Source organism: Lissotriton helveticus, chromosome 3_2 (assembly GCF_964261635.1).
Source record: "Lissotriton helveticus chromosome 3_2, aLisHel1.1, whole genome shotgun sequence".
NCBI lineage: Eukaryota > Metazoa > Chordata > Amphibia > Caudata > Salamandridae > Lissotriton > Lissotriton helveticus.
In genome coordinates, this window is record NC_136062.1 from 366,847,220 (window position 1) to 366,866,728 (window position 19,509).

Sequence of the window (19,509 nt, forward strand, 5' to 3'; positions counted from 1 at the left end):
CTGCTTAGAGAACTCATCCCTCGCTTCGGGGTGCCGGCCTTTTTGGAATCAGATAGGGGAACACATTTTAACAGCGAGCTTGTGAAGATGATTTGTGTAGCACTAAATATTGACCAAAAGCTGCATTGCAGTTACCGACCAGAAGCCTCAGGAATTGTGGAACAGATCAATGGAACAATCAAGGCCAGAATAGCGAAAGTGTGCTCCTCAACGACCCTGAGTTGGCCTGATGCCCTGCCATTAGTCCTCATGAGCCTTCGTAGTACCCCAGACAGAAGAACAGGGTTGTCACCACATGAGGTGTTAATGGGGAGAGCAATGAGGCTGCCATCTATTCCAGCTACTGCACTGTTAAATATCACAGATGATATGATCCTGGACTATTGTAAGGGGCTGTCTGACGCAATGCGTTCTGTGTCTCTTCAGGTACAGGCTGCCGAGGTTCCAGCGTGCCAGGGCCCTTGCCATGACCTGTATCCTGGGGACTGGGTCCTGGTAAGAAAACACGTGAGAAGAAGCTGTCTGGATATTCGTTGGCGTGGGCCCTTCCAGGTCATCCTGATCACAAACACAGCTGTAAAGGTGGGAGGCCTGCCCAATTGGATCCACGCGTCACATACGAAAAGGGTTCCAGCACCTCTGGAAACAGCTCCTCTCTCGGATAGACGTCCAGTAGAGGACCGAGAAGCCATAGAGGGGGCTAGCCAAGCTGTAGAGGTGCCAGCGGAAGCAGGGAACGAGTCTGACCCAGCTGAGGACGGTCAGTACAACAGCGAAACAGACGACGCTACAGAAGGAGAAAGCAGCTGGGAGTACGAGTCTGACCCTGACAGGTCTGAAAGAGAGCGAGAACAGACCAGAAGGAGAAGGAGTAGAAGGGCACGTGGAGAAGCTAATTGGCCGCAAAGAAGGAGCTCTAGCCTGAGGTCAACTCCAGAGTTAACCCTTCCTCCGATATCAGAAGACTCAGATCCAGAAGAAGGTGCTCAGGGCGCTGAAGCACCGGACCGAAGAAGGTCAAGAAGAGTGCGAGTGCCTAACAGAAGATACTCCACACCTGAGTGGACATATCTGGCGTCAAATGTCTGTGAAACCGGAGACAGGGAGGATCCGAGCGGTGGTGGTGTCCAGTTCTGAGCCCATTATCACCGTGGAAATACGACTGTTGGTACCCGGTGTCGAACAAGAAGGGTCACTAACATTCGTGCTCCCCAGACCTCCCCGCCTCAGCAAGTTAAAACACATGTTTCTTACAGAATTGCAATTCCCCGACTTTGGTACAACGATAACAGCACATGAAGAGCACAATCTTCGTTTGGAAATACTGAACTATGCTATTGAAGCTGCAACCACAAATCTGATAGTAGACTGTTAAAGGACTTTGTAAATAAAGCAAGCAGAAAAAGAAGATTACCTAGCGCCCAGGAAGCAGAGAATTTTAGGGAACTTCCCTTGAGTTGACGGAGAAGGGCTAGGGTTGTCTTTTTGAACTGTTAAAGGACTTTTGCGAAGAGGGTTGTCAACCTCCAGTTGTGTGGATTCTAAAGACAAAAGGATTGAAAAGAGACTGTAAAGGAACGAGAGGAAAAGAACTTTTTGCAAAGATAAAGAGAGAGCTAGATTGTCTGACGAAATGGAGGCCGGCACCCCGAACCGCAGAGCTAAATGTATAATAGGTACACTAATAGTAGGAGTGATAATATTAATAGCTTTAGTGGTAACAATTTCTTATGTAAAGGGACATGAAGAAGAGGCAAAGGTAACTGATGTGAGTTCTGCAGAAACGCTTACACCCACAGTTGCTGGTGAGAAAAGGGAAAACACTCAAGAGAAAGCGTTATTGGCTGCAGAAGCCCGCAGGTTACATGTAGACGAGTCCCAAGGAGACTTTAGGTCAAATGCTTATGCTAAACTTTTATATGAATACGTGGATGCCATGGAGGTTAAGGATTGCTACGTCTGCATGCAGTTGCCTGCGTCTGTAGATGAAGGAATTCGCTATCATCACCTCCCTCTGACATATGGCATTACATGTAGCTTATTGCTTAGTATATTTTATGAGAGAGATAGTTTTGAATACTATTTCTCTAATTATGATTCAGTGTTGCCAGAAGTCCCGAATTATAAGCAGATGAATAAATGGGATTACTGGAAGAGTGAAGACAGATTGGCCAAATTCTTCATTCCTTGGATTACCTTAGATACTTCACATGCCCGTAGAAATAACCTGACATGCAAGGTGTCAGAAGTCGAGAAGAAGTTCATAGGGCAGGTGGATGATCATTACAGGAGACAAAAGATTTTGAAAAAATCAGGACAAGGGAAAATAGATTGGACCGAGGAAGAGAAGTCACATAAGAGAAAGGGTAGTAGTGGTCCAATAGCTTTAGATAAAGCGCAGAGAGGAAAGTTATGTCTTCACCGAGCCAAAACGTATTATGAAAATGTATACGTAGGTGAAGTTGACTGTGAGCATGCTTTTAATTTAGAGTACTACACTAAGGATTTCCTGAAGGGAATGCAAGTGATTCCAAATGTGTATTTTGTATGTGGAAGAAATGCTTACGTGAGACTACCTGACAACTGGTATGGATCATGTTACTTGGCAATTGTCTTCCCCAAAATATATCATGCACAAGACTTAGTGATCATTGAGGGTCAGACATCATCGAGGGGAAGGAGAGATGTAGGTGATGCTGAAATGGTTGGAGATGTCTTTGGAGCTATGTTCCCTCTTTTGGGAATAATCCTTAATGATGTTAAAATTAGACGACTGGCAACAGTTGTCGACAGGTTGTCTGCCAGCACTGCTCAGTCCTTAATGCTGGTAGAAGGAGAGATGCAATCGATAAGGGCTATGGTTCTTCAAAATCGTCTTGCATTAGATGTCCTACTAGCAAAAGAGGGCGGAGTCTGTAAGGCTTTGAAGGTCCAGGAATGTTGCACTTACATTCCAGACAATTCGAAGCCCCTTGAGAAAGTTATTAAGAACATAACTAATATTCACAAGGAGATCGAAGACTTGAGTAGAGAAAATGTCTGGGAAAAGGTGGGCCACGGAATGAGTACAGTTGGAGGGTGGTTTTCCACCTTAGGCAAAAGCTTTGTTTGGTATATCCTAAAGCCTATCATCATAATATTGATCTGTGGGATAATATTGTGGGGATTGGTGAGGGTATTCAAATGGTACAGAGCAAGAAGGTCAGAAAGGGCCCAAAGAGAGCAGCTGCAGAGATTGGCTGCCATACAAGATAATCAGTACAGGAGCCTGAGAGCTCTGGAAGCGCAGAGAATGCTACCCATAACTGCAGTTTAAATGTTAGTGATGACCCCGAGAGGTCATCAAAGGGGGGAACTGAGAGAGCGCAAACTGATTTAAATGTATGAGTACATCACACTTACCTGTAGTAAGCACAAATCATGAAGAGAAATGCCATGAGTGCTAATAGTATCTGCAAATATATCAAAAATGTATAGCTAATGTAGAGATTTAATAGAAGTGGAACTAATACAGAAATGTGTGACATTATATGATTTTATTAGACGTGATTATTTCTTAATCTATGTCGTGTAGCTGTTAACATGTAAGATGGTAGGTGGTTGAACGCAGAACGTGGTAGGCCTCAGGGCCAGAGCTGGAGCTGAAAGGGAAGATGGTTCTTTTCACGACACAGATTATATTAACGTTTTTGGTCATTGCATTAATGGGCCAGGATTTATAAAATGTTTACTGAATAATAGAATAAGAGTATTAACATGCTTTAATTAAATGAAGAAGTTGAATGCTATAAATCATTAGGAGAAATATTGTAGGCCTGAAATGTTTTAGCATTGATTTACACGTACATGTCTGGGCTGAGAAATGTTGCAAGCCTTTTTCTTTTTAGAAGTATATGAGAGTTGGGTTCTTGGCTACAGATATCTGTCTGCAACAGGAAAGGGGGGATGCAATTATAAATGAATGAATAGAGGTCTGTTCAGTGGACGGCCCAGACATGGAGGAGGGTTCTGGAATGTTTAAGGGGTATCAGCGGGCCGGAGAAGAGCCTGAGAAGCAAGGTCAACTCTAACGTCTGAGGCCCAATACAAAGCATCATGGAAAAAGCCTGAAGTTGCACCACGTGAGAGGCGTTTCGCAAGGGGCGTCTCAAATGTTGTTGACTGTTTTGTATTAGGGACAGCACCCCTGGGTGGAGTTAGAGCAGATACCTGAGGACCCTTTAGAGAGCGGATGGGTAGGCAGTGAGGGGTCATGACTGGAGAACTTTAGGTTTTCACCAAGAGACTTAGAGTGAGTGACTTCCCTTGGGGGTCATTCACTGCTGACACCTTTATTAGGTTGGGATTTGGTTAAGTAGGGATACCATCTAGAACAGGGTAGGGACGCCTAACCTGTGTTTGTTTTCCTCCAACCTAAATGAAGGAGAGATATGCGTCTATGCTAATAGCTTTACTATTCTTAGAACTTGTGTTAGTGATTTCTGTTGCTCGCCTGAGGGCTTTTCGAGAGCACATGTATGTAATTGGACCTGTGTATCTCGTGAATCTCATTCTGAGATGCTTGTATTTGCAGCTCATTATATCTTTACAATAAACTTTTGAAAACTAGAAGTTGTCCGTGATCTTTGGGAGTAGAGTCCTTTCTTGGGTGAACTAGCTTGGAAATAGGTGCACTTTCTTTCCTTATAGACAGGCAATAAAGGTTCAGTCGACCAGATCGAGGTTTGGATCAATGGATATAAGGTATCGATCGAAATCTCGCCCTTTCACTACCATGACAACTGCACCAACCAAATCTCGGCAACAAACCAACCTGAAAACAGTTGCACCCTCAAGAGCAATCCGCAGCTTAGAACCCATGAATGGCAAACAACTCAACTAGCAAATTGCTGTTGAGGTGCAGGTAAGCTAAGATAGTCTAACCGATTGTTCGCTATGCCATTATATCGTTATGTACTTGCATATATAACAGGTATTGCCCACATTAATACCACAATCATAGTTTGCAGTGGTCAGAAAAAAATAATACAAATACTCGGTAAACTCTCATTTTGTTCTGATTAAAGCCAAGGTTGCAGATCTTTCCCACTAAGGAAACATATGTGGACTCTTGCAACGGCAAAATACTCTTATCACAGTCTCAACATAGAGTAAAATGTCTTTCCAGATAGATCCATATTTAAGCCTCTGTACTCCTATCCATTTTTTGCCACCTAACCACCATTGACCTATACTCTACATATAAACCGAAAGTGCAGCATGTCTTGCCATCTGCATTTTTTATGCACTTTGCCAATGAAAATATGTCATCTTCTACAAACGAAATGTATTGTTAAGATAACAAATTTACTTACTATAGCAACCCAAAATGGGTATTGTATAGCCCTTTATACCACAAATCACTTTTAATACTCGATCCACTGTGGCTCGAAAACAATGCAGCAAGGGGGAAGGAGTACTCTGGACAGCCAATAAAGAGTAAGAAAACACATGTTCAGACTGTGTTGCTCAGGGGAGAAAGGAAAGGTGGGAAATGATGTGGGTCTAAAATACTAGGGGTCCATTAGGATGTCGGGCGGATTGCCTCCGCCAGGCTGGCGGTGGCCACCGCCGGCCTGGCGGAGGCAATTCGCCTGACATCACAAGCCCAAATGCCCCCCGCCATATTAGGATGGCGGGGGGGATGGCAGCGGTGAAAAACACCGCCCGCCTGTTTTCCGCCCCGGTCGTCTTGCGACCGCGGCGGAAAGGAAATAATATGGTGGCGGTGTCCAATGGACGCCGCCAGCCATATTACGATGCTGAGGGAAAGGTGCCTTTCCGCGGCGGCAATGTCGCCACGGAAAGGCAGGCGGCGTTTGCTGCGGGGGCCCCCTGTGGGCCCCCCTGGACTAGGCAGAGGTGGGTGAGGACAGGGAGGGTACCTATGGTACCCCCCACATTTGCATATGCAAAGCGACAGGCACTGCGCGGTGCCTGCCGCTTTGCATATGCAAATGCGAAAAAGCATTTTTAGCATTGTGGCGGGCGGTGCACTCTGCACAATGCTAAAACTACAGGATGTGCCCGTCACTGTGGTGGGCACATCCTAATTCCCCCCACGGGACCCCCGCCCTTATGGCGGGCAGTTCTGTTCTCCGATAGGGTGGCGGGCGGACAATGTCCGCCCGTCATCCTAATGGGGCCCTAAATTGGGGAGAAAATACACTTCCACTGGCCAAAAATGACTCCGCATTACAAAGCCAGTGACCCATTCTATTAATTTTGGGCCCTGGCACCGCAGATTTCGCCATTATATAATAATTTACTATATTTCAAGATAAGGTCTTCTGCCTACATATATGATTGCACTAGGAGCCCATTGGCCCACCTTTGCTGTTTCCTTGCACGTGATGCAATGACACCACAGAAGGTTGCCCACAGTTCTTTGTACTTTACATCCTGATGAAGACTCGCCATTTAGGTCTTAAATTGCCATATTTTTCACCTGGAAGTTGAAACACTAACAAATCAATACAAGCCTGGATTCGGTTTAATTATACCTATGATGAATATACTTCGTTTAATAAGCCACTTGTCTGTATGGTGATACACAATGAATAATTAAGAGACTTTCCTGGACAGGCATAGCACAGTGGCACATTTCTTGCTACTGTGGCCAATGGTTTTCTGTGATTTCTAGATTTGTTATTCCTTCCTTCTCTACACTTCTCACTTGCGCTCTTCTATGAGCACTTTTCCTATGCACTTTATGAAGCAACCGGAAAGAAATTATTGATTGTCCGAATTTCTCGAAGAATAAACAGAAAAATATATACGTAAAATTTGGATTGATTTATACATTTCATAGGCATTGGATTTTTCATCTCTATTTCCTTCCTATGAATCAATTGATGTTGATGTGAACGCAGTGAGGGTCATTGTGTTTTTGACTTGCCAATAAGACCAATTGTTAGCTGTCTCTGTTCAAAGCTACCAGCATACTCAAAACCATAAAACTTCACATCTGTCTCTGAGAGTACATCAACAAACCACAGCTATGCTGTACTTTCCATAACACAATAACCACAATTCGTTAATAATCATCACGCACAATATGGAAACCCTTGCTACATAGGATCAAACAAAGACAACATCCTTCCAACTACACATCCAGACAGTGTAGTGGGCTTCTCATGTAGGCAATGCCCACAAAGGAATAGTAAGCACTATATACAATACAAAAAAGTAACCTTGCAGGAAAGTACAATCACACCTACCGTTCCCGTAAACCCTGCACGCATAATGGCGATGGAACTTATCAAGGCTCCAAGACCAAACTAATTGGAATATTGAATTGCCGTATGGGGATCAATTACAAAATTAATTACAGCAATGTCATGGACTGAAAATATAAGGGATAAGATTGCCAAGTTTCTAGTGACATTTAATACAGACAATAAAGATCGCTCGACTGAACAAGCTTTTGCCTTGAAAAAGCCCGGGAAGGGCGAAACGCGCGTCGGCTGGCTGTGACAAGAGAATTAAAGAAAATTGAACATTGATGAATTTGTTGTGCCTCAATTTATGGATTAACGCACACTTGACATATCAGATGTGTGTGGCGAGATGCCCTTTGGATAATAGTTATTAAGAATAGGATGTGCACTGGTATTTTTTGTTGAATGTATATGATACTCTGCCTGACTTCTAGTGGGCAGATGGTCATAGAATAGTGCTAAAGGTGGATGAGCACAATATCAGATCTGCACTCCAACAGAGTAACTTAAATGATACGGATCAGTTTGTTGAAAATAAGTGGACATTTTACGATGTGCTGATTGTTCTATGCAAATCCGCCATTTCTTTTGTTGTGATACAATCACACCTAAGACGGTGTGGCCCTTTAACAATCATGGAAAGAATATTATATTTTACGAATCTGAAAGATATCCTTAAAGAGAAGGATTCTCTTAGAGCTGAGGGCATTAATATTCTGCTCTTTTACGGTTTTCATACAAGTGGTCATGTAACAACACTGAACGTTTGATACTATGAAACATGAGCTACAAAACAGAGATCAAATATAAGATACAGGGGCATATTATCAAGGACGGGCGATACATTATCGCCGCTTTTATCGGTAGGAAACTGCTGATAAAGCGGCATAATGGCCTTGATAATATGCTCTATGAATTCCTATCGAAGCCCATGTTAGATGTCTTCACATCTAACTTGGGCTTCGATAGGAATTCATAGAGCCCATTATCGCCATTTTATCGGCAGTTTCCTGCCGATAAAAGCGGCGATAATGTATCGCCCGTCCTTGATAATATGCCCCACTGTTCCTGGATGATCAACAGGCTGGGAGCTGGAGATCTAGAGGGCAAGGAAATAGACTAACAATTGGTGTTCAGATAGAGAGCATTGCCCCTAGACCACACATAAATGAGGGTCAAAGAAGTGAGGACTAGGGCCACGTGTAGGACGAAGGCAATGCATAATGGAAGCAGAGTGTAATATGCATAGTCCCCTATAACTGAAACCATTGATGATGATAAAAAAAAAACTGATATCAGAAAGGTATAACATAACTCTGTGTCACATTGATTTGAAAGACAAGATGGAATGAAGGAAGATAAATATGGAAGATACTCCCATTTGTTATGTGCTGTGAGCACTATACATAAAACTTTACTTATGGTGGAGTTGTTGGGGTGGTAGACCCTTTGAGCATTGGGTGTAAGCAGTTGTACGCTCATTACATAGGGTTAGGTAGGGATGATTAAGTGAAGGGAACAAACTGGTTTTCAAGTGCAGATGTAACTCTGACTAAAGGAGGAGGGGGCACTTAGCAGCGTAAAATAGTCCAGTGCCCATGCACCAACCCAAAGTGTTCTCCAAATCATGGGGTCACTGTTTATAAAGAAGAAAGGGGGGTAATGATCCAGAGAGTAGATAGGAGAATCAGCGAGACTCTTACTTTCTGCCCTCACACATCCCAAGGGATGTCATGATTCAACATAGGCCGTTTGCTACTCGTAAGGCCAGCAATACAATGCCCAACGGGTCCCCGAAAGAGTCACTTTAGCAGAGATCTTTTAAAATTCATACCCTAAAATGTAGCATTACATCCCTTGGGATATGTAAGAGTTTCACTGACTCTCCTATCTACACCTTATATCGTTCCCCATTCCTCTCTGCTTTAGGAACAGTGACCACTCGATTTGGGGAATGTCAAGTACCAGAGCCACATACACAACAATGTGAATTAGTACCGTGAGATGGGATAGTCCCCCAAAAAGATGCATAGTCCTATTAAAGCTAGACAGGATTTAGTTATTCTGTTCTGAAATATAAATGAGTTAGTGAGCTACATAAAAAGAGTGGCATCGCTAACATTACAGAGACACAAACCACATACTGTGTTACTCCAGGAAACTCACTTAGTTGGGTACAGGTGTAAGTGTATTGGGAGGACTAGATACATACTGGCAGTTTATGGGGGTTGTTAGACAGGAACAAAACAAACAGGTACCGGCTCCTCTTTCCCTATTCTTAACCCCAGCGCCATGGCGAACAGGGCCCTTGGCTGAAACTGTTCCCTGGCCCTGATCTACCGATTGGCACTGATCCCAGCTCTGACTTTGTCGGATCAACGTTATTGTGAACAAAAGAACAGCAATGTACACTGTTCCCCTAATACCACACTTACCAGTACAGCATCTTCCAGGTCACACCCATTATAAGAAATTAGTCTGCGTATCATGACCTGAGCTGCATCACAGACACTGTGCCCCTTACGGCGATGAGATCGGACCATATCACATGACCCCTTGCATAGCTTAACTCAACTCCTGAACAAAGCTCCACTCACTCCCCTGCTCCTCGGGGCAGCGATATATACTACAACATCTCCAAGCGGATAATGAAAACTGATCTCATCTTCCACAGTCCCTGGCTGGCGAAATGGTGCACAACCTCAACCAACCTCCTCAACATGACGAAATCCACCAACAACCCACACAGAAGAAAAATAAAGATCAGCAACTCTCCCATCGTCAAGGCCATTGCCACCACAATCATCTACAAGAACAGAAATATCTTGATCCAAGACAAGGAGTTCAACCTACGTTACTTTGACTACGTTTTTGCCACTTGAAAAAATGTATTTCACATAAATACCAACCTCCTCCTGACACAACCTCCACCTCATGCTATGACACAGGATATCAGCCATTCAAGACCTGCCATTGATTCTAATTCTAGTCCCTCCTCTCGATCATATCACTTCTCTTCTCCTTCCAGCAGTAAGCCACCATGCCAAGCTGACCTTAAAGAGCAGACCATCTCTTAGCAACACCTACAACTCTAACCCACAAACCTCCAATGTCTTTTTCCACCCTGACCCACCCCACCCCCTTCCTTCTCCACACATCCCTTGCAAGAGGCTCTCACTCGCGAATCTCGCAACAACTCCACACCTGCCTTAAAAAATGACACCCCTGTATCTAAAATACCTCACACACCAAAATTCTCACCTCAACTGCCCCCCTCTCCCTACACTAAACTATATTCCCATGTCGATCCTAAATGCATGACTAACATGCATGGAATCCAACTCAATATAGGAACCCAGAGCATTTACAATATCTAATCAATCTACAAATCATAACCCAAACTGAACCAAAACCCTCCCTCAAATCCACTCTAGACATCCCACACAACTGACTAGAATCCATTCACTCAGCTACCACACTACCTCCCTCGACAGGTTAACGCACAGGCCAAAAGATCAACCCCAGCATGTCTCTGAACTTAGCACCAGCCTTAGCCAAAACCTATGACTCAACTCTTACCCAAGTCCACCCATCCTCTAAGATACAGGGAAATACCGTACTCAGAAGCCCCATCAACCCTCCAGACCTCCAACCCACGCTCAAAGTCCCCCTGGCTACAACTTCCTGAATCCCAACACCAATAGCAACATCAAATGCATGCTCTTAAACTACAGATCAACATCCAAATATGCAACTGACCTAGCTGAAACCATCTTGAACCCATCTTGACATCATATTCATAAAATAAACATGGCTAAATGATTCCTCCTCTCCCATCCTTGACCTACTAGTCCTGCCTGCTTCTCCATCATCATGAAGAACAGGGAGAACCACATTGCGGGTAGCATAGCCATTAACCAAAAGAACAATATCTGCATGGGAAAAACTTAAAACCTATGCCTACCCCACATTTCAACATATCAGCCAATCTAATGCACAATGAACAACAAAACAATGAATTTCCACTTCCTCTACCACTCATGAGGCAGCTAACCCAACTTCATGGAGCACTTATCAAAAATGATAACACGTTGTTCAATCTCCACCGACAAAAATGTATTCCTAGGCGTTTTCAATCTACATTGAAATGATGACAATGACCCATTTATCCACTCTGGCTCTCCGTCAGACCCATTCCCGCACCATGTCTTCAACAGAGCAAGCAGCTACATCGCACCTCACCTGCACAACGTGATCTATCTCTTCCTCGAGACCGGGACCTTCCCAGAGATCTGGAAACACGCCAAGATCAACGCCCTACTCAGAAAACCTAAGGCAGACCCAAGAGACCTCAAGAATCTCCGGCCCATCTCTCTGCTCCCTTTCCCGGCCAAGGTCATCAAGAAAACAGTCAATAGACAGCTAACTCAATACCTCAAAGAAAACAGAATCCTGGACCCTTCCCAGTCCGGGTTCCGCAGCAACCACAGCACCAAGACTGCCCTCATCGCCTCCACTGACGACATCAGGACCCTGCTGGACAACGGGGAGACCGCAGCACTCATCCTCCTAGACCTCTCTGCCGCCTTCAACACCGTCTGCCACCGCACACTACGCACACGCCTCCATGCTGCAGGGTTCCGAGACAAGGCTCTGGATTGGAGCACCTCCTTCCTCTCTGGCAGAACCCAGAGCGTCCGCCTCCCCCCATTCCATTCCAAAGCCTCTGAGATCATCTGTGGCGTACCACAGGGAACATACCTCAGCCCGACGCTGTTCAACATTTACATGTCCCCGCTCGCACACGTAGCCCGACAGCACGACCTCTACATAATCTCCTACGCCAACGACATTCAGCTGACCCCCTCCCTCACCAAGGAACCCATCACCGCCAAAGCCAACCTCCACGAAGGAATGAAGGCTGTCGCAGACTGGATGAAGACCAGCCGTCTGTAGCTGTACTCGGACAAGATGGAGGTCCTCATCCTCGGCTCCAACCCTTCAGCCTGGGATGACTCCTGGTAACCGACGGCACTGGGGGCAGCCCCGACACCCACTAACCACGCACACAACCTGGGAATCATCCCCGACTCAACGCTCTCACTGACCAAGCAAGTCAACACAGTCTCCTCCTCCTGCTTCAACACCCTCCGCATGCTCTGCAAGATCTACCGATGGATCCCGACATATACAAGAAAGACAGTCACCCAGGCCCTCGTCAGCAGCAGACTCGACTACGGAAATGCCCGCTATGCGGGTGCCCCGACCAAGCTCATCAAACGACTACAACGCATCGAAAACGCCTCGGCATGACTGATCCTCGACGTACCACGCCACGGCCAATCACCCCCCACCTGAGAAACCTGCACTGGATCCCCATCAACAAAAGGATATCCTTCAAGCTCCTCACCCACGCACACAAGGCACTCCACAAGACCGGCCCAGCCTACCTCAACAGATGGCTCTTGTTATGTTGCTGTGTCTTTAAGGCTGTCATGGACAGTGACATCACACTAAGAATGTTTACATTCCAACTAATGTAAGAGCAGTTTGCTGTGATCTCTACTGTTGATGGTTGTACCATTAAAAGCTCCTTCTACTATATATCTGATTTAGAGCTTTTATCACTGGCGACGAGGGTCAAGGCTTGATTGGGGACAAGCAACCACGACCATCAATTCCCCTACCTCAAGAATTTCGCTATGGACTTGGAAATATTCGTTTTTCTAACTTTTGGACTACATTGGACACATTGAACACAGCATACGTGTTTTGGACTTGGTTTCTACTCTCTGGGTAAATATTCTACAGTCTAGCTGTGTTGCCCTGTTGAATTAGAAAATTTTGGGACTTTTGGCACTGTTTTGGCAGATTGGACGATCTTGAACCGTCTTTGGAATCACAAGGCTCACAGCGTTCATCATCTACAACTATAGATAACTCGACTTCAACTCAACGGTGCCGCTTTGCCCTACCTGCGACTTGGGACAACAACGGAGGAATTATATGACATTGAACACAGGTACTGTCTTTGATCTACCTCCTGCTCGAGGCTCACCGTTTACCCTGTTGCCATTTAAAATTGCATCGCGTGCACTTTACTTCGCGTGTCACCGCGTGGATGCAGCCAACCTTCTTCTCCTCGCTCTGACTGTCTGAGGCAAGCGTGCGTCTTACGCGAACACGGTGAACTTTGCCTCCTGACGTCCGACGCGTGACGTCACCACGCAGCGGCCATTTTGGATTTCCATAGTTACCACGCCGATGCGCACGGCAACGCGCATCAACAAGATCAACAACGCCGATGCGCACGGCAGCGCATTTTAACCTTTTTTTCCACATTAAGCAACTGAACGTCACATCACTCACGCTGATGCGCACAGCAGCACACTGCATTGAATGGAACTCACCAATGCACTTGGATTGTGCACATATGTAATGTAATGTACTTTAAAGAATGATTACACATTACTGTTCAGTCTAAGGTTTAAATCAAACTCTAATGCTATAGTGAAATGTAATTAGTTGGTTGATTAGTTATTGATAATACTAAAAGTAGTAGTAAGTAGTGAGTTTTCAGTACATATTATTCTATTTACGTTTGGCCAATAGAATATTAAATTCAATTCTGTCTGTTTTTAGGACATACTTCTTAAGACATCTCTTCAGTATCTATACAATTTCCTCACCATGGCCACTACGTCTAGTATGTCACAACCACCTCCATTTCTTTCGGAGGAAGGTGAACCCATTCTCCCTTGGAAGAGGTGGAGAAACCTATTCGACTCGTACTTAGTTGCCATTGGAGGAGAAAAGTTTTCGGCTTTTAGGAAACAAGCCATCTTACTGCACAATCTAGGGGTGGAGGGCAGACACACCTATGACAGTATGGACACCATACCTATTGGTGGAGCTGATGGGGAACCTGCAGACATTTTTGAAATGTCAATGACAATGATAGAACAATATTTTGGTCCGAGGATTAATGTTGTTCTAGAGCGACATAGGTTCTTTACTCGTGTTCAAGGTTCTCGTGAACGCGTGGGCACATATGTCGCGGCTCTGAAAACTCTCTCTCGAACTTGCGAATTTGGCGACTTGTCCGAATCTCTAGTTAGGGACCAACTAGTTCGATGCACGAACAGTTCAAGGGTTCAAGAGAAGTTATTATCCAAAAACCCTACATTAAAAGAAGCTTTGGACATTGTAGAAGGTATGGAGAATACCTCCACATGGGTAAAAGAAATTAGAAAAAATAAAGAGGATGATAGTCACACTGTCAGTGATAGTAAAAAAAAGGTTTCTGACTCTGTACATATGTTGGAAGATGATGATCTACTTTGTGAAGATCATAACGAAGTAGCAAAAGTCAATGTGAATTCAAAGAGCAAACCTTTCCAAAAGACGTTTGCTCAGAAAAACACTCTCGATAATCGCCCTTCTTCCTTCAAAGAGTCTACACTTTCTAAAGAACGTGATTCTCGCCAACAACGTCCCATAAGTAATCAAAGGATGCGTTGTTTCAGATGTGGGAATTTCTCCCACTCCTCTAATTTTCCCCATTGTTTCGCTAGGGATAGCATCTGCAATAATTGTGGTATCAAAGGACATTATGCACGAGTATGTAGGTCTGGAAAGAAGAGAGAGGTTAGTGAGCCAATTTCTGATGTGGTACGCACACTAGTAGTGTCCAATGTTAGTGATGCGATGGTCGACACAGAGCACAATTTTTTGCCAACCTCGGTCTCCAATGTTAATGATGTGATGGTTGACACAGAACGTATCTTTATGCCATATTGTGATGTAAAAATTGACAAATTTGTGTTTAAACTCATGGCAGACTCTGGATCTCCCTTTACGTTAATTGGTAACAAAATTTGGGATGAAGTGGTTGGGTTAGAAAATGTTCAATTATTACCTTCTGACATTTCTCCCCTTAGCTACAATAAGTCAAGAATAGAGATCTTAGGATATGTTGTGGCCAACATTTCTTTTAGTGGTATGTGTATATCTGGGAAAGTTTATGTAGCTGTCAGAGGTGATAATCTCCTGGGATGGCGACATCAACATGACTTAGGGATTATTCTTAATCCAGGAGCTGAAGATCCAAAAAATCAAGTCATGTTGATGAAAGATTTTCTTTCCAGTTATCTTCATTCCCAAATAGACCTTGTGTGTGAGTCTAATAAATACTTTGATGATTATCCCAACGTTTTTTCTGACAAATTAGGATGTTTAAAAGGATTCGAACATAAAATCATTCTTAAGAAATCTGCAAGACCGTGTGTACACAGAGTCAGGAAAGTACCCAACATGATGTTAGAGCCACTAAAACTTGAAATTGAAAAATTGTTAAATTTAGGAGTGATTGAAGAAATTGAATCATCAGAATGGTTGAGTCCAGTGGTTCTAGCACCCAAAGATGGTGGGAAATCAATTAGGATGTGTGTGGATCTTCGCGGGTTGAATGAGTGGATCTGGGTAGACCGTCAGCCTTTGCCAAACATAGCTGAGAGTATCAGCATTTTAAAGGGAGCAAAAATATTTAGCGTTCTTGATCTCTCATCTGCTTACCATCAAGTTGTGCTCCATAAAGACTGCAGGCACTTGACATCATTTGTTACACCTTTAGGTGCTTACCGTTTTTTAAGAATGCCGTTTGGTTTAGCCTCAGCTGCCGCATGTTTCCAAAGAGTGATGAAGATGGTTTTGGGGAGTCTTCCCAATGTAATGTTCTTTCAGGACGATATTTTAGTCCATGGTGTAGACACATGTGAACATGATAAAGTATTGAGATTGGTATTAGGTAAGTTAAACGAGAGTGGGCTCACAGTAAAAAGGGAGAAATGTCGCATTGGCTTAGAATCCGTCACGTATTTGGGACACGTTATCTCGGGGAACGGGATTCAACCCAAATTAGAACTAGCAGAAAGTATAGTTAAAGCACCCACTCCAATAGATAAAGATCAGGTCAAGTCATTTTTAGGGATGGCGGAATTTTATTCCAAATTCGTTAAAGGTTTTGCTAGTCTTGTTGAGCCCATTAGATCCCTTTTGAAGAAAGGTGTACATTTTTCCTGGTCTAATGATTGCGAGAAAGCTTTTGTTATGGTTAAGAAAGAAATAGGTGAGATGCCAACCCTGGGTCATTTTGACGCTAAACTCAAAACCATAGTGACGACCGATGCCAGCCTTAAAGGTTTAGGTGCTGTGCTTTCCCAAGTTGTTAATGGTGAAGAAGTTGTTGTTGCTTTCGCTTCAAGGACTCTAAAAGAAGCTGAACATAATTATTCTTGTATTGAAAGAGAGGCGTTGGCAGTATATTGGTCTATTTGTCATTTCAAATTTTACTTATGGGGGATACCATTTATAGTTAAATCAGATCACCGTCCTCTAGTTCAAATTTTTTCATGTCATCAGAGTGATCATATGACGCCAAGATTGAAAAGGTGGAGCGAAGGTTTACAAGAATTCAACTTCTCTGTGCAATACATTCCAGGACTAAATAACAAACCAGCTGATTGCTTGTTACGACTTCCCATAGATAGAGATTGTGTCACTGAGGTTACCACGTGTATAAATTGGATTTTGGAGTCTACCATTTCTGAAGAGGAATGGTCACGCAAAGTTGATGAAGATGTTGTTTTTCAATCGCTAAGGAATGTGATTAGGAGTGGCTGGCCAGATCATCATGCTCTAGAGAATGCATTGAAACCATTTTGGTCCGTGAGAGATGATTTAACTTTTTTCCAAGGGAATTTGATGAGAGGTGATAGAGTTGTGCCTCCTAATGAATTGAGAGAGAAGATTGTCAACCTAGCCCATGAGGGACATTTGGGAAGAAATTTAACGAAGGCTCGCATCAGGGAAAGATATTGGTGGCCTGGAATGGATCGCATAGTGGAAACGGTGGTTAAAGATTGCCATCTGTGTGCAGTGAATGACAAATCACGTACTACTACTCACTCACCGTTATCACCTGTGGAAGTTCCAGTAGCTGTTTGGACAAAGTTAGGTCTAGACATAGCCGGCCCTTTTGAACTAATGCCCTCACATGAGAGATATGTTGTTTTACTGGTTGACTACACTTCTAAGTGGGTTGTGTCTAAATGTATGAGTGTAGTTAACTCAAGAACTGTAATTGAATTCCTAAAAGATGTGTTTGGGTCTGAAGGTATTCCCAAAATTTTGCTCACTGACAATGGGGTACAATTTACTTCTGGTGAGATGGACAACTTCTTGAGAAGTCTTGGTATTATCCACCAGAAAACAGCTCTTTACTCTCCTCAAGCAAATGGTCTCACGGAGAGGATGAATAGGGTTGTTAAGAGTTGTGCACAAAGGGCTTTAGAATCCAAGATGTCATTCAGCAATGTGTTGAGGGAGACGTGGTGGGCACATCGCACGACTCCCAATGCTGTTATGCAAAGGTCTCCTTTTGAGGCTCTGAGAGGTAGATTAGCTTGTTCAAAGCTAAATCCAACTTGGCTTCCAGAGAAATTAGTTGAGAACAGTGTGGAAAGAGAGGTGAGAAGGAGACTTGTGTTGACAGAATATCAGCAGAAATACAAACAACGCTATGATACTAAGATGGCTGTCAAACACAGGAAATGGAATGTGGGTGACAGTGTTCTTGTGAAAAAACCGAAATTTGGTCACAAAGGTGTTTCTAATTTTATGGGACCTTTCACCATTATTTCCATAAAGAAGAATGTTGTCACTTTAGATAATGGTTGCACATGGAACATGTCTAAACTGGCCAAAAGCAATGATGTCAGGAACCATTACTGTAATGACTCCAAACTTCCTTGTGCTCCCAACATTCCCAATGTTCCTCCTTCCACCAGTCACCAGAGGGATACTCCAAAGAGATCTTCTCAACTTCCCAAAAAGTTTAGTGATTATGTGATGCATTAATGTTCACAGTTTCTCTTTGCTCTTTTTCCTCTTATATAAAAGTTTTATGTTTTCATCAATATTCAATTTGTTAATTCATTATGTAAAGGGGATGTGTTATGTTGCTGTGTCTTTAAGGCTGTCATGGACAGTGACATCACACTAAGAATGTTTACATTCCAACTAATGTAAGAGCAGTTTGCTGTGATCTCTACTGTTGATGGTTGTACCATTAAAAGCTCCTTCTACTATATATCTGATTTAGAGCTTTTATCAGCTCTCCTTCTACATCCCCAACCGCCAGCTACGCTCCGCCGACCTCTCACTCGCCACGGTCCCGCACATCTGAAGAACAACCACCTCACCGCCTTGAGTATTTCTTAGCATAACTGTTGGTGCATTTTAGCTACAGGGAGTGGAAACATGTTTACTTCCCCCACCTCGCCACCAAGACATTGAACACCCTCCCACTGAGCCTACAACAGACTCAAGACCTGCTGACCTTCAGGAGGCTACTCAAGACCTGGCTGTTTGATCGGTAGCGCCCCCTAGCGCCTTGAGATCCTCGCGGGTATGGGGTGCGCTTTACAAATGATTGATTGATTTATTCAATCCCAAAATGATCTTCTGCTCACCAAAGACCTATCTAACACTGCAAAAGTCATACTCACACGAGAGGCACAACCCTGGACACCATCACAGCCCACAGCAGAGCTATAAATATTGGAAAAGATTCTCCTGGTCGAGTGGTCGGACCCCTCAGAGAACTGTACAATGGATCCTCAATATAAGTCTGATTTCCTTGGACGATCTACAAAACAGAATGATGACATTACTGCGCCCACCGCTACTGGTAACCTCTCCAAAGACGATCTCTCAACCCACTATGACTGTTGACCAACTGCTCCCTGGAAACACATACATACTAGGGATACTACTTCCAGAGCCTAGATCAACAAACACCTTTTTAAAAAAAACAAAAATTTCAAAAACCTTTATTAAGGAAAGTCGTGTCAGACACATTACTCTGTGCAACACTGCAGATCATATCGACATAGTAGAGATCAAGTACAAATAGACTACATGTTACAGAGTGAAGGCTGAGATCACAGCTCCGCTACACTGAGGTCCCTCCCCTCTAAGGCGAAAACACATAAGAGAATAACATCAGTGGGGAGTAGCAAAAGGCGGGGCGCCTATAGAAAGAGAGGAGGCTGTCACTGACCAGCACCGGTGCCCGCCGCGGGCACAAGGCCGGCGGGGAGAGCGGGAGAGGCAGCGCCACTGGAGTGGGAACGGGAAAGGAGATAAGTTACCAGAGGGCCCCAAATGTCAACAGGTCGGGACCTGGCAG